General features: G+C 35.9%; 1 pseudogene; it reads right to left on the bottom strand.

The window, feature by feature from the left end:
• The window catches only part of LOC126704692 (uncharacterized), a 28,298-nt pseudogene extending 12,195 nt beyond the window's left edge, over positions 1-16,103 (bottom strand).
• Positions 16,104-17,379: the final 1,276 nt, after the last annotated feature.

The following is a 17,379-nucleotide window of genomic DNA, read 5'->3' as shown; positions in this document are numbered from 1 at the left end:
TCTTGTTTATCGTAGATAAGATCCTATTGTTACTTTGCGATGTTCTGCATGAGTTGTAAGTTCATCATTAGGGGCCTCTAGGAGCTACATTTTTCTTTTATAAATCTTTTACAGTAAAATTTCTAATATTAAGAATTTTTGTAAAAATGAAAAAAAAAATGTGGACAATATTTCTGCACATATCATTAGTCATTTAACGAATCAAATTAATTTGGTGTGCCGGGGTGAGAAACCTTTGGTCATTATCATATTATCATTCATGTTGTGCAATGCATGAGTTGTATGAAAGCACATTGAAAGAAAGTACCACATCATTTGAGATATTGTTGCTCGAGGAGATGTAGTAGTAGCAAATATAGATAGTGCAAATAATCTAGCAAATCCCTTTACCAAAGCCTTGCCCCAAAGGAGCTTTGAGTCACATTTGGAGAGAATGGGAGTTAGATTAGTGCACAAAAGTCTTTAAGGCAAGTGGGAGATTGTTAGGATTAGTGCCCTTAAATCCTATTGTATGATGCTATGTATGACTTAATGTTGTAATTAATAAAGTTGCTATATTATTATCTAAAATAATGGTAACATGAATATTTGGACATTATACTATAGTCCATGAGATGCATTGTATGTGATTTATGTGATTTAGTCACAGAAGATATAAATCACAAGTTTTTTGTAAACTCAAAGTTTTAATTCGTAGTCGGTGATGAAATTAGGCATTTCATCTGCGAAGACTATAACATATTAACTAAGATGATTTGTCTTGATCATGGAGGTGGAGACTTTTAGTTGATATGTTGATATGTTTTAAGAGTTAAAACATATTGAATTGGACCGCTGTGAGATTTATTATTCTCCTAACGACTGTCAAATGAATAATAAATCTCACGACTTCTATTTACATGAACTCTTAATCCTAAGAGAATAATGGACCTGATCATGAAATGTAGGTTACCTTGATATATCAGGAGTGAGATTTAAAGTAACGATCAAAACCTCAGTATGTTGGGCAGCCACATTTAGTGTTGATGAAACATATATTCTCAAGATGGAATTCATAATCTCTTGACGGAGATATAAAATATTCTCTTGATATAAGTTTAATGGATTTGGTTATTCAGAGTGTTAGGCCTAACCACTTTAGCAAGGAGTTACTAAAGTATATATTTATGAAATTGGATTTCCTAAGTATATGATGAATAACTTAAAGGATTAAACCAGGTACTCAAGGATTAAGAGGTAGTAATTTCAAAGTGGCAATCTACATTTATGACTTTGTATTACTACGAATATTTTATGAAAGGGTTGCATGTACAATAAAGTCCTGGGATATAATTTATTAATAAGGCTCAGAGTGCAATTATATTTATATAGTGGTATTAAATATAATTAATGGTAACTTTGGACTTGTCAAGATTTAATAGAAAAGCCCAAGACCCATTGGAGCTAATGTCTTATCTATTCCCTTTTGGTCCCACTCCAAGCCACATACTAAAATCCAATTGGAATGGCCCAAAAGACTGGCCCAATTAGATAATCAATTAAAAGGAGAGAAACATACAGAATTTTGTAAGAGAGTGAAATGGTTTGTATGTGAGTGTAGGACACTCTAATTCTCCCTTGAACACATACATATAAACTGATTGAGAAACCACACTTCTTGGGCTCAAGTGGAATTGGAGTGAGGATTAAAATTGTTTCCAAGTAGTTCTAATCTTTGGTTTTGAATTTCACTGCACCAAGGTACACTCTCTTGTTCTTATAGTTTGAAATTTACATAGTACATGTTATCAATTGTGAATGAAGTAGATCCGTTAACTTTCCACTGCGTATGTTTTGTATGCGATACAAACATGTATTTTTCCAACAATTTCCTTGCTTGAAGGTTCTATTGTTGAGTTGATTGCTTGATTGAAAAATATATATATGTTGATTTTTTTTTGATAAGTTGTACCGTTGAGTTGATTTCCTTAATTGAAAAAAAATATGTTGATTTATTTTCTTAGAATAGGTTGATTACTTATTTAATTATTATATATTTTTCAAATTATATGTAGGTTGAACTAAATTTCTAGAATGGTGCAACTATTGTGGTGTGGTTTTCGTGGGATCCTATTCTAAGGTTAAGGCTCATTATTAAAAATTAGGGGTCATGGTATTAGAGTGTGTTCAAAAGTGACACTAGAGCATAAATTGGAAATGCAAAAAATGCATGATGAGGTTGAGAAAATTAGGATAGAGAAGGATTGATAAAAGATGTTAAATTCCCTTACCCCTGCCTCTCCATGGACCTATTCCTTCATACTGGGAGCGGGAAGGGAGTGGTCATATGGATGCAATGGTGGATGATAAGAAGAGGAGGGTGAATGTGAATTCTCCTTTGGAGAAAGCATTCCAAAATGCTACAATAATTGAATTGGATAGTGGAATTGCTAGGATGTTCTATACCAATGGGTGTGGACATAACGGGGAGTTGCCACCTAGTTTTTACAATGGCCTAGGAAGCATGAATATAGCATCCTTTCGAGAAAGGACCATTGATCTTACTACCAAAGATACAAGTTTGGAGTTAAGGTACGGTCTTGGGAAGGTGTTAGGCACCCAAAACTACCCAACCCTAAGGTTGGCTTCCTCTCATTATGTCTTATGTCTTAATCTCATTAAAGACACATTCAATATTATTATTCTAAACTCACACACACACACTAGCATTCATCTAACAATCAACACGGCATCAAACATCCCTAACCATACATCTATCATGCTTGTCATCACATCACAAACCCTAACATTCATCAAGCATGGTAAACATATCATCTCAAACAAGGCAACAACAAAAACATGGCATAAAGATAGGCATGGCAAACAAACATAGATCATCACATGTATTCCAAACCTTTAGACATGAAATCAAGCATCAAACAAACACATTACAACATTAAAATGCATGTTCATACTAATGCATAACTTACCTCACTTACCTTGTTGCATCTCAGCACCTACAGCCTCAATGAATGGGCATGTGAATTAAAATAAGAAAATAAAAGGAAACCCTAATCTAGCATATTAAAGACAAACAAACACATAAACAGAGAAGTAGGGACTCAAAAGCATATAAGAAGGTTAAAATAGAGGCATATGATGTAAAATAAACAAGGCAAAAGAAGCAAAAAGCTCAAAATTAGGGTTTTTGGGAACAAGTATGCATGCGCATACATAAGCCTACATACGCACACAAGAAGCATGCATACGCAGACATGCCCTAAATCCTAACCTAGAAAACATAAATGAAGCAAAACTTAAAACAACAAATCTAACAATCTAGCATGCTTAAAAACATAAAGTTAGCATAAACCTAACCTAAACATTATAAAGCATAAACATAGCAGGAAAAAAAAAAGATTAAAACACAAAAGAAAAGGGAGAAATGAAAAGAAAAAGTTATAACTCAATACCTCAAAGTAAGATGCTTTTTAAGCTTAGTTTTGACCATTCCCCTTAGTCAAATCTATTCACAACCTAAAAGAAATGATTAGTAAACTTCAAAACTTGAGGATTGAGGCTAGAAAAAGCCTCAATCAAATAAAATTGACTTTAGGGTGTTTTGTGAAAAACTCTCTCTTCGATTCACTATTTCTAGTGAATCTTAGGTTTTCCCTTATGATTTTCTCCATGTCTTGAAAATATACCATGTAAGGCTATTTATATTGTGAAAATGGGGGTTTGGAATGACTCTCAAATGAAGTGAGATTCGTTCCAAACCTCAGTCTTTAATGCAAAAAACTTGTCTTTTTTAGGTTTCTGAAACCCTACTTGCGTGCGCAAGCTCTACCTGCATGCGTAGACTCATACCTGCGTACACATGATTTAAGGCTGCGTATGCAGGTTCATGCCTTCATACACAGGCCGAGGGTTTTCTTTGGCTTTTATTTTCCAAAAATAGATTTGTTTGCTTATAAAAAGTTATATTTTTCATTTGTACACCTCTCAAGTCAATTTGTAATCTGATTAGACCCTGAACCAACCTTGGGCCTTAAAATTTCAGCATCATTGGGGAATGGGGGCCCAAGTCGTAAGGAGTAGAAAATGCGGTGTCTACAGTGGGGTAACATTTAACTTTGCAAAGTACCCAAATTATCGTAACTTTCTATAGATATGCAACTACCCATAACATACCAGGTTATGTTCCTCCTGGATACAATGCTTTGAGAAAAAAATTTTTGCAAAAAGAAAGAGCTAATGTTGAAAGACACACTTGGATCCAATTAGGCACACTTGGATTGCAAATGGTGTAACTTGTAAGTTTAGTTTCTAATGAGTGTACAAATCAATAGAGGAGGTCCCTCATTAATTTTATGGCAACATCAAATGTGGGTCCAATTTTTATAAAGGCAATCGATGGGTCAAGTGAGTACAAAGACAAGCATTTTATTGCTGGGTTGTTGAAGGAAGTTATAAAAGAGATTAGACATGAAAAAGTTGTCCACGTCATCACTGATAATGCTAATGTGATGAAGGCTACTGGATCTTTTATTGAAGGTGAGTTCCCCATATATTTTGGACACCATGCATTGTCCACAATCTTAATCTAGCTTTGAAGAATATTTGTGTAGAAAAAAACACAGAAAAGAATGAAGTTACATTAGAGGAATGTAGTTGGATTACACTTACTGTTAATGATGCATCCTTCATATGTGTTCTTATCATGAACCATTCAATGGGGTTGGCAATGTTTAATGAGTTTGTCCTTTAAAACCGCTTTTTATTGTTAAGACTAGATTTTCTTCGGTTATTCTTGAGCTTAAAAGGTTGAAGTTGATAGAAAGATGCCTTCAAACCATTTTTATTAGTGACCAATGGTCTTCTTATAGGGAGGATGATGTTGGAAAAGTTCAAAAAGTGAAATATTTGTTTCTAAGTGATCCTTGGTGGGATGTTGATTATATCATTGAATTCATAGCACCTATCTATGATATGCTTCAAGAAGCTGACACATATAAACCTTGTCTTCAACTTGTGTATGAAATGTGGGATTCAATAATAGAAAATTTGAAGGCAGTAATATATTGGCAAGAAGGCTTGGAAGAAGATGAGTATTGCTCATTTTTCAATGTGGTGTATGATATACTCATAGAGCGATGGACTAAAAATTGTACACCACTACATTGCATGACTCATTCCTTAAATCCTAAGTAAGTACTTTCATTTTCTATTTTCCTTAATTCCTTCTTCTAGTAAAAGAATTGTTTCAACTTACATTTTTTTTAAACTATGTATTACTCCGTTGAATGGCTTTCGGCAAATCTAAAGCGCCTCCCTCCACATCAAGATCTTGAAATTTATTTATAAAGAAGCATGTGTATGGAGCGATACTTTAAAGATGAATATGAATTCAGAGTTGTGAAAGTTGAGTTTGGTACATTTTCAGGAGGAGGTTTCCTTCACCAAATGCCTTGAAGGATAGTTGGCTCTTAGATCCCTTGGTTTGGTGGCAATACCATGGGGCTTCATCACCAAGGCTTCAAACCCCTTTCTTTAAATTTCTTGGACAACCTTGTTCATCCTCACATGTTGAGGGGAATTGGAGCACATACAAATTCATTCATTATTTAACAAGAAACAAAATGGCTCCCTCACATACAGAGGATTTGATATTTGTGCATTCTCGTCTTTGACTTTTGTTAAGGTGCCATGAGGACTTGTAGCAACAAGGATGTGGGATATTCGAGGAGATACTTGGAATGAGAATAACATATATGGAGAAGCTAGAATTCTTGAGATTGCTACCTTTACACTTAATGAGCTAGAGTTTGAGGCCAATCTTACTAAGAATGCTACCAGTAGTGTTGCTACTAGTGAAAGTGAAGTTTGTAATGAGGCTATTTGTTGATGCCTCACAGCAGTTCGATCACCCATCACGGCGACGCTTGCGCGTGCCTGTGAGTTCAGGCTTGGGAGCTTGAGTGCTATAAAGAAGGGTAGACCTCTGGTGTGTGACTAGAAAATTAGTCAATTTTAATTGAGTTACCAAACGTAAGTAGAGTCACCACCAATCATTTGGTTTTTTCTAAGGTGTGATTGGTCACCTGACTCTATTTGATTTTGTTACTGATCCTAGGCAAAGAAAAAGGACATTTTTCCTAATCTAATATGAATGGGTAAAAAATATTGATTCTTGAGTTCAAAAGTCTGGTTACGTGTGGGGAAGGTGTTGGCACCCCACAACGCCTGCCCCTAAACAGTCCTTTGTTTTGATAAAATCTTAATTTAAGGACATTGGCAATTAAAAACAAGCTATTGGCATTAGTTTTCGGGGCTTTAAATGGATTGGGCTTTGAGGTTTGGTTTTTGAAAGGGTGTGATCTTGACTGATGCTTCCCTAGTGTGTTTGGAATTGGTGCCAAATTTTCAAGATGAAAATCCGACGGTATTTCGCCTTATTGTCATGGTAGTAATCTACTTGCGCTTCGTCTCAGGTGCATCATAACACACGAATTGTTAATCTCACCAAGCTTTCATTGTGAGAATATAGCAATGGAGGTGCCCCATTTTTACGACAAAAATCTGGTAGAGTTTCGCATTTGGTGCGTTATGGTGCCCCAGCAGGGTTTCACAATTGTGTATACAACGCATGTCAACATGCTTATGCTAGGACAAGTCGGAGCCCTTTAAAGCATCAAGCATATTGATGTGTGTCGCATATATGGGGAAACTGATGTCACTCGGGTTACATGGATCGAGACAATCACACTGCAATGATTGCGTACACAATATAGCACGAGCATGCACCTATAGCAACTGCCTTAGGCACATGCCCTCACTACAAAGTCAAGAGCACTCATGACTAGAGAGGGTCGTTCACATAGCCATGAGAGTCCACCATACAAAGTGCACGATCACCCACATACAAGCGCGCGCGCACACACACACACACACACACACACACACACACACACACACACATATATATATATATATATTCATACCTCATGCACAATACTATCACACAGAGTAGGAAAGTAAAGAAGACATTGCCAACGATCCAAGGGTATGGCCTAGCAAGATACAGGAAATGTAAAACAGACATTGCCATACCTAGGAAACACAGCCCAAGCAAAGTGCAAGAAAGATAAAGGATACATGGAGAGGGAACCCTAATACATGATTCTAGGGAAAAGCTAAATGAGAGGGAGACAGAAAACCACTCAGGGAGGCTAGGCCTCCTAATCTACTAAACATTGCCCTTTTTGGGCTTACGTCTTCTTGCTTGCATTCTTGCCCTTGTTGCTCGTGCCTAGGAAGTCGCACCCTCACTCTAAACGTCCTTGCTCCAAGCATGTACATGCAACAAATAAAGAAAGCAGCCAGTAGGCAAGCAAAGAGGATAACAAAGAGGTAAAGGGGGCATGCAAAGAGACACACTAGCAAAGAAAGCCAAATGAGGGCAAACAAACATGTTAAGCACACGAAGGGGCAAACAAACATGTTATCAAACAAAAGGGGGGGTTTCCTAGGAGGACAAATGTAGGTTTGGATTGAGTGTTCATAGTTCCATGAGATTGGTGTATGGACGACACATGTGCCATCAAACAAAATTCTCAAAAGAGACTCGGGGTCTTATGTATCAAAGACAGGGGTGGACTCGCACGAGATAGGAAGAATTAGGCTTGATCACACAAGTAAGCAAGGACTCATGCATGAACATGTAGGCAAGCATGCAAAATGTAAAGAAGCAAAGAAAGCCAAACAGGTGGCACAAAGCAAGCAAGGCAAGAAAACATCGCGTGAAGCGGAGAAAGGACTGACATCATGGGGATATGTTCTCACAAGTGGTTATACCTAAACAAGCCACAAACAAGATGGATGCAACCATACGCAAGTAAGTGGCCTCAAAGACCAACAAACACAAGCCCACGGAGGGCACCAAGCATGGCAAAAGCTAGATCTAGGCCGGCAAACGTGGATATAAAGCATAGAAGCAAGCAACCATACACATGCATAAAGGAAATGATCCAAACCCTTTGATATAGACCTAGGTGTATGGATGTAGGCCTAGACCACAAGATCTAGATCTACACCCTAACCAAAGGGCCAAAACACAAGAAAGAGAGATGAAAAGGGCTATAGAAACACATGACATAGCAACCAACATGTAGATCTAGACACATAAACATGGCAAGGAGCACACCAACATATAGATCTAAGCATAAGCATGGCAAAGAGGACAAAAACATGTAGATCTAAGAACAAACATGGAATTTAGACATATCCTAGCCCAAGAAGACTAGGCCAACATCTTCAAAGCGATAAAACATGGCAAAAAGCAAGGCCTAAAACATGCTAAGAAGCAATATAAAGCAAGAGATGTACTAAGGAAGGCAATAAAACATGTTATAAAGCAAGATAAAGCAAAGGGTGTAGATTGTAGCTAAAAAGCTACATTTACACTCTTAAAACCTCAAATCCAAGGTCCTAAGACCAAGGAGTAGAAAAAGAGTGCAAGAACACTACCTCTTGATTGTTAAGAAAAGAGAGAAATTGAAAGTTTTGGTTATGCTTGGGAGAGAATTTAGAGAGGAAGAGAGAGAGAGAACCTACCCCGAAAAGTGCTCCAAAATGCCCAATTTTTTTTTTTTTAATCTTGGGGGTGGGGGGGGGGGGGGGTCAAGGGGTATTTATAGATGTTTTTTTACTATTCAACTTCCAGTAGCCACTAACGGTTAGGTCCAACGTCCCTTTAGTGGCCACCGAGTCTGATGCTGACATCAGCAATCTCAGCTTCTTCCTCGGTTCAACTTTGGATGCATATTTGAAGGTCTTCTCTGAACTTTGATTGAGATGATCTTGGTATCCCTGGAAAGATCTAGATGTCTAGTTTCTAGAACACTAAAGAAATTGAAAACTAACTGTCACATCAAAAGTTTTGGCCTCGGGAAACAAGCTGACGTGCTTTGCACAGTTTTCAAGATATCTCAACTGTTATAACTCTGATTTCAACCCATGAATAGTCACTAGAAAAGGAATTCAATAATATCCATAATGATGCTAGTCTCAACCCATTTCGATAGTCATATCAAAATTAGGGTTTTTGGTGCTCCCTAGAGTCAACCTCAGATCAAACTTAGTCAAAATTGACGAAAATCACCGAATAGCTTAGGTTTAATGTAGAAACATGAAACATGTTGTTTTGGGATGATTTTGACCAACTTTGACTTTTGGTCAACACAGGGTTGACTAGGGGCATTTTGGTCAATTTGACGTGAAATGGCACTTCGAGTGCTACAATGCTTGAACGGGTTGCGTCACGTCAATCTAGGTGTTTCCATGGCCCTTTGGAAGAAAGTTAATATTTTTGGAATTTACAGGGTTTGGCACACAAACCAAGGACATACAAAATACGGTAACTACACTATTCGTGTTGAAGATGATGATGCTTCTGTTTGATTGTTTTGAACACTTATCTTTTATTTATTTTTAATTTCAAACTTTCTATCTTGTATTCTAATTTCTAAATATCATATAATGGTTATGTATTCACTTTATTATCTACTATTACTCTTAAATTGATTATGTTGACCAATATATAAAAAAAAATGCTTAGAAATATATAGAAAATATATTTAATAATTAATTAGTAAGCATATCCCCACCGCACTCACATCCTACTTTTTAAAAAATTGTTGTGTCGTCGTACCACACATGCACGCGTATCCGTGCAAGGGCTTCCTCGGTTTTTAGTATTCTTTTTCAAAAAGAAAATGAAGAGAAGATGGCACCCAAATAGAATGTTTACTAAGTTAAGATAAAATGGGTTATTAGATATGAGTTATGAGAGTGAGTTATTGAACTATAACTTATAAGAAGTAAGATAGGAGTTATGAGATATGAGTGTTGAAAGTACCAACCAGGGCCTTATTAACCCAACTTTGCCACTTCTAGAAAATCAATTGAAATGAAACGGAACCGTTTGCTAGCTCCCACGTTAAAACATGATGAAGTGGTTCCTTTTGGATATTAATATATGTATTAAATTTTAGGAGTTGATTTCATTTAATAAGAGTAAAGAGTTACTAAGGAATTAAGCAATATTATTCTCCATTTTACTATAAAAGCGGTAGGGTTGAAGAGGGAAGCAAAAAGCAGTGGTACACGCACAAAAGCCAAAAGTCGATACAAAAAACAAAAACAACATGAGTACTAATAATATTAGTATTTTGCGTTTGATTCCTATCCTGGTTTTCATCTTCATCCCTGTATTTTTTGCTTTGACAGAAGGAATAAAAACATCTGTTGATAGATATGGATGTAGTTTTTGTTACATTTTTGATGAACGGGAAGTCCTCATTACGAATCATTTACCATATACAATCCAAATACAATGCCGCACATCCGACCATTCCCTTAAACCACATATATTGCATCCTTTGAAGCAATATAGTTTTACATTTCGTGTAAACATATTTTGGAAAACAAGATACAACTGCTCGTTTAAGGGTGGGAGACAAATGGAACGTGAATTTGAAGCATTCTATAGTATGTATGACTGCAATCATGAAAAAGTCAATTATACTTGTAAATGGAATATTGGAAAATTGAGTGCCAAACGCTACTCTTGGGAGAAGAATACGTGGATTTCCTATCGCTATCAGTATAAATTTTGAATGACCTACATGATCATTTTATAGATAGAGGCCTGGCAACTAATTAAGGAATGGCTTTGTCAACCAATAACCGAAATAAAGTCATTACTTATTATCAAAAACATATGAATAAATAAAGTCAACGTTTTCCTTTCTTTATTTGGTTAAATTGGATAGATGTCATTAATAAGACGAGAACTATGTCCACAATATTTGCATAACTCTTTTATAATAATCTTAGGTGTCTAGTTTTTACTAGTTCTAATTTAAGCCCACTATTGAAATTACTTTTTGCCCCACGAGTAATAGCTAGTAACAAGAAGTCACCTAGTGTTTGATTTGAAAGTGTTGTAAAAATATTGTAAATATAACATTTCTCTTAACGACAATCAAGTCTATTACAAAATATCTCAGCTTTATCAAAAGCAAGCAAAAGTTCAATTACAAGCAATGAATCATCAAAGATAACAAAGTCAATGGGTTGCAAGGACCCAGTTATTTCTTAACTATCCACACACATATTGGCTTCTCCAAAAATTTGCTCCACCGTTGATCTAGGGATCATCCTTGTAAGGTTCCTATAATCAGTTAAGAGAGGTTCTAGCATAAGCTTAATTATATAGAGGTTTTCTAACAAATAGACAATGATTGCAGCATTAAGCTCAACACTAATTCCCAGCTATTGGGTAAAGACAAGGCCATCTTTGAGATCCTAAAGTTTAGCTTCAATGTTTTCCTATTTAGAATTTGTCTTCAATGTTTTTTTTTTTTCTTTTGGCTCTTGTTTCTTCTTTTTAGAATATTCGTGCATTGTGTTTGTGTAAGACTGTTATTAATAAATTAGAAGCATGAATTACAAATTTCCTATTTAGTGGCCAAAAAACAAGCACATGTACACTGGGTAGTATGGCGTGGTGAAGGTAACTTTTTTGTACTGATGCAAACTTGGACTAAGGCTTTTTCAAGTTTAAGGGAGTTGGGTTTGGTTCTCTTTGCAAGATGGGCATTGTGAACCAGTTTGTGCACAAAATAATACACTCCAAGACACAAAAGAACAATATATAAGCTAATACATATAAAACAGATATAATCATATAAGTAAAAATGCAACCTGCAGAAAATATATTAAAGAGATCTCAACCCCAACTCACACAACCTTACTGCCAATAAAAGACTAAAGTCATGGAGTCAGGATAGTCATTCCAATAATTGGGAAGTCTGCAGAAGGTATAACTTTTGTGAGGGAAGGAAAAATGCCTTTGTGATACATGCTAACTCTTTTTTATTCTTGCCATAAATACTGTAAGCTTTTTTTCTCTCATATGTCACTTTTTGCCTCTTTCTTTTCTCGCTCTATTTCCTCAAATGATCATCTCGATTGTTGTGCTACCCCTTCATGGGTACTACTCCTCCTTTTATACCCAATTTTGGGTAAGTGTCTTTATACTCTTTTTCCGTCTTTCTCACACACTCTTTTGTTTGCTGTTGGGAAATTTAGACCCCAGTTGATATAATTAATAAGTTTTAAACCCAAGTTATTAATTAGATTTATTATGAATAAATCTTATTAAAACAAACAAACATCAATATAATGCCAATATCATGCACAGTGGAAAAGTAAATAAGACAAGATATGATGACCCAAGAAAGCCAATGAAACAAACTAGTTTCACAGTAAAAACCTGGGGGGAAACCTTCTCAAAAAGCAATCCACTATAGTAAAGAGAAGTTTTAGATCTAGTACAAAACTTTTGTCCCTAGACTCTATAATCCCCATAGATGAACTTACAGTAGAAACCTTTTACCGCTTTAGAACCTCTAAACTCTTCAATATATGAACGCCACTTTTTTTGTATGGATCACAGTACATGACTAACCAATAATGCACGACTCCTAGTACGTGACTAACACACCAACTTGAAGAAGATTGTTGGCTGCAAAGTTCTTCACTTCATCAACAATGAAGATCAACAAGCACTTGGTTACAAAACCCTAAAGCATAAAGACGCAGTAGCTTCTTTCAGAGAGAATAAGACATCTGTCACCTTTTGCATGTGTTCTCCTTGTATAATTCATATGTGATGGCCTTTAAAATAAGCCTTACATATGTTTAGGGTTGTGAGAAAAGAAACCCTACACATACATGTCAGCATGGGCCGAAAATCATATCTAAAACTTCTGATTTTGTAATTCTTGATAGATAGTATCTGTCAAGCAACTGTCGAGACCTCGATAGATACTATCTGTCGAGTAGCTATCGAGATTCATTAAACCTTGATAGATACTATTTGTCGAGCAGCTGTCAAAACCTCGATAGATAACTATCTGTTAGGAATCTGTCCAGCTTTAATGAACAACCTTTCTTCACTTATTTCTTGGACAAATTTGCATAGCTTCAATACTACACTTTAACTCTTGTTCTTTGAAATATTAAACACATCATAGATCTACCCAATTACAAGTAAAGTACGTTTTGTCAAAGGATTAACCAATTCTATTTTGACATATGTTCCTAACATCAAATTACATATGTCCTACCAATCTCCCCCTTTGGCAATCTGTGACAAAACCACAACAAACAAATGAAATATGAGAGAAGTCATAAATCATTCAACTCATATTCACTTGTTGAATACAATAAAATCTATCCTAATACAAACTCTTGAAAAACTTTGCAAGAAGAGAGTTCATGGCATGGAAGACTTTGACAACCTGTATTTCTGAAACATTTCAAACAAAACTCATCACGGCATCTTAGTGTGAAACAGAAATAAAAAATTGCATACAATAGAAACATGTGTATAAAGAGAGAAAAGAAACAACACATGTGGAGATAGGTGAAGAAGACATACATCATATATATATATATCAAAGATAAGCACAATGTATGTAAAAATGGTAAGCACTCCCCCTAACAAGATGAAACACATCTCCCCTTTACAAGGTCATGAATTTCTCCCCCTAACATGTAGAATCTTAAAAAAAACCACAATTTCTCCCTCTTTTTGTCATGATTGACAAAGGGTACAAGAAGCTATAAAGCTTCACCCAAGAAACATAACAATGATCGAGGATGATCAAAGGGGCACAAGGAATCCATATAAATGCATAAATGTAATGAAACAAGATGCTATGGATGACAAGATAACAGAAAGATGCAAAACATGTGAAAATAAATGCATGCAAAAGGATCTCGACAAATCAAGAAGCTGTCGAGCAGCTATCGAGCAGAAGTCAACCTCGATGGATTGAACAGCTATCAAGCATCTATCGAGTAGACAAAAAGTTTCTTGATGGATCAAGAATCTATCGAGAAGCTATCGAGACAAAGTCCAAAAAGCTCGATGGATCGAGATTGCGTTAACTTCTATCGAGACAAGAAGAAAGAGGGGCTCGATAGATAGCCTAGTTGTCAAGAGGTATCAAAAAGCTGTCGAGATTGCTTAAAATCAGCTTTCAAAGAAGAGAAAAACACAGACATGAATGCAATCAAACGTGCTACTCAACCAAAGATCCAATCAATATTATAAGCTCTTAAATCATCTCTCAACAAGAAAAATGACAAGCATTTAGATCCAAAACACACACACACACACTAAACAAGTCTAACCAATTTTATATTTCAAAAACAAATTAAGATAGTTTAGCAAGCATACATTAACACATGTATTCCTTATGATGGCCAAATCACGTTGTACTTGCATGTGTATCAAGAGTAGCAAAGAATATTGCGTGTTATGTGTGAAAAACATCGCAAGATTGCATAAGTGTCAACATGTTATGACGATTTGAGATATGAGAAAAACACTTTAACTCACACATAATCATAACTGTTTAATAGGGACTATCTCCTTCGAGGTACATCCTATAACTCCCACATCTCCTAGAATACACGCTTGTAATCATATATAAAGTATTTTGGTTCTTTTTGCTTTTTATTTTTCTTCGCATCTTTTTTCTTTTAAGCAAACCATGCATGGGCATATAAGAGATATAAAAGAAATACCAAATGATGTTAAACATTTGATATTCCACTTTTGCTATGCCGAAGCATACAAATGTCATTTTATGATTGGCGGGCAACAATGGTGAGATGGTTATTTATGCCTTTCTCTTAGGATTTTCTAGTCCTTCCTGTCAAAAAAGGGTGATACGAGTGTTAAGCACAAGAGATTACTTAACCTTACTCATCACAAACACGAGCCATAAAGCTCACTTACTTCGTTGTGCATAGAGATGCTCATCTAAGCTACAAACAATTCAAAGTTTAGAAAACTTTGTTTCAATGGCCATCCAAAGTACACAAGTACTAATGTACACAAAACACACACTGTTTTTGTATTTTTCTGATTTTTTTATTTTTCTCTTTTTATTTTGAAAAACAAACAAAATAAAGACTAAACGACCAAACAAAAATAGACAAACAACATGAAAGAAAGATGCATATGCATGAAAGCATGATTCCAAATGCAAATAAGAAATCAAGCAAAGAGTCTTACTTTAGATAGAAAGAATTAAAGTAAAGGACAAACAAAAAAGACAATTAAGTCTTAGGCTCCTTTCTCACCCACACAACACGAGTCTTTAGCTATGAAGATGAAAAGGCACATGTCCTAGTATGTTTACTTAAGGACATAGAAGAATTAAAATTCTCTTGAATTTGAGTTAAAAAGCTCAAAAATTTTAATAACTCTCCAAACAAAGGTGTAGGTCCTTGAGAGGAAACCTGTGACCGTTTGGGCACTTGCTTTTAAGGATACAACTTAAAGTAATTAGAACGAATGTGTCCAAAAACACCACAATGGTGACAAACATGAGGTTTAACAAAGGATTTAGAATTAGAAAAATCAGTTATGGATTTCATACCTTTATCACCTTTCTCAGATTGGAGCACAAAGACGATCTTTAATCTAGGAGTTGTGGAAGAGGAGGGGCCGAAGGAGATAGCATATCCTAAGCTAGTCTTATCAGAATTAGATTTTTGAGCACTCAATACCTCATCAAGCTTCACACTAGACATCCTCTCTATTTGAGTTCTAGCTTGACTAAGCTCAACCTCGAGATTCTTGACCTTCTCTTCTAATGAGGTGTTCTCCACAACAAGAGTCTCAACTAACCTTGTAGTCTCATCTAATTTGACTAACAGATCAGTTTTACCTCATTAAGCTCTTTTCTACAAAGATGAGAAGTCTTTTCAGATTTTATTAATTCAATGCATAGCTTATCATAGGCTTCCTGAAGGGTCAACTTCTTAGGTACTTCATCATCAGAAGAATTCTCACTGTCACTAGCACTCTCCACAATCACCTTATCGGTTGTGGCAGCAAAAGCCATAAAGTGACCACATTCACCCATATACTCATCAGAAGAGTCATTCTCAGTATCACTCCAGGTATCAACCAACCTTTTATCTTTTGACTTCTTGGTCTTTTCCTTCATAAGGTAGTTTGGATACTCTATCCTCATATGACCAAAACCCTTACACTCATGGCACTAGACGAAGAGTTTCTCATTCTTGCCCTTCCTAGATGATTTGGATTTCCTAAGAGGTTTGTCCTTATTCTTTTTCCTAAATTGAAGAAGCTTGATAATCTCATCAGTTATGAAGGTTAGATCATCATCCTCATCCTCATCATTATCTCCATCTTCAAAGTCATCAATCTCTTCCTCTATACCCTTAAGAGCCAAATTTCTACTCTTTCCACCTTTTCCCATTAAACCTAATCCCATCTCATAGGTTTGAAGGTTCCTTACAAGCTCAGTCAAAGGAATTTGATCAATGTCCTTCACTTCTTCCATGACAATGATCTTGGCATGGAATCTTTTAGGTAGGGACCTAAGGATTTTCCTAACAATTTTGGATTCCGCAATAGATTCTCCAAGATTGAAGGTAGAATTCACAATATCTTTGAGTTTAGCATAGAACTCCTCAAAGGTCTTGTCCTCCTCCATCCTTATTTCTTCAAAACTACTAGTGAGTCTTTGAAGCTTCACAGTCTTTACTGCCTTGGTACCTTCATAGGTGATCTCAAGAATGGTCCATTCTTCCTTGGCAACTTCCATGGATGATATTTTCTTGAATTCCTCATTGGTCACCCCACAAAACAAAGCATTCAAGGCCCTACTGTTGAAATTTACCGCTTTGATTATTGCTTCATCCCAATCCACCGGCGCTTCTTTTGGCTTAATCTAGCCAACTTCAACAGCTTGCCATACCTATTCACCTAGAGCCTATAAAAAAACTTTCATACTAACTTTCCAGTACGCATAATTAATTTCATCAAATAAAAGAGGAATCAAAAGAGATTGTCCACGATCCATGACAATGGGGTCAAGGATCACACTCAGGAAATTAATCCAATTAGAGTGTACCTGCTCTAATACCACTTATTGGGAAATTTAGACCCCGATTGATATAATTAACAAGTTTTAAACCTATGTTGTTAATTAGATTTATTATGAATAAACCTTATTAAAACAAACAAACATCAATATAATGCCAATATCATGCACAGTGGAAAAGTAAATAAGACAAGATATGATGACCCAAGAAAACCAATGAAACAAACTAGTTTCACAGTAAAAACCTGGGGGAAACCTTCCCGAAAAGCAATCCACTATAGTAAAGAGAAGTTTTAGATCTAGTACAAAACCTTTGTCCCTAGACTCTACAATCCCTGTAGATGAACTTACAGTAGAAACCTTCTACTGCTTCAGAACCTCTAAACTCTTCAATATATAA

Source organism: Quercus robur, chromosome 11 (genome assembly GCF_932294415.1).
Source record: "Quercus robur chromosome 11, dhQueRobu3.1, whole genome shotgun sequence".
Classification (NCBI taxonomy): domain Eukaryota; kingdom Viridiplantae; phylum Streptophyta; class Magnoliopsida; order Fagales; family Fagaceae; genus Quercus; species Quercus robur.
Note: the sequence above shows the minus strand (reverse complement) of the source record. Positions and strands in the feature narration are given on the sequence as shown.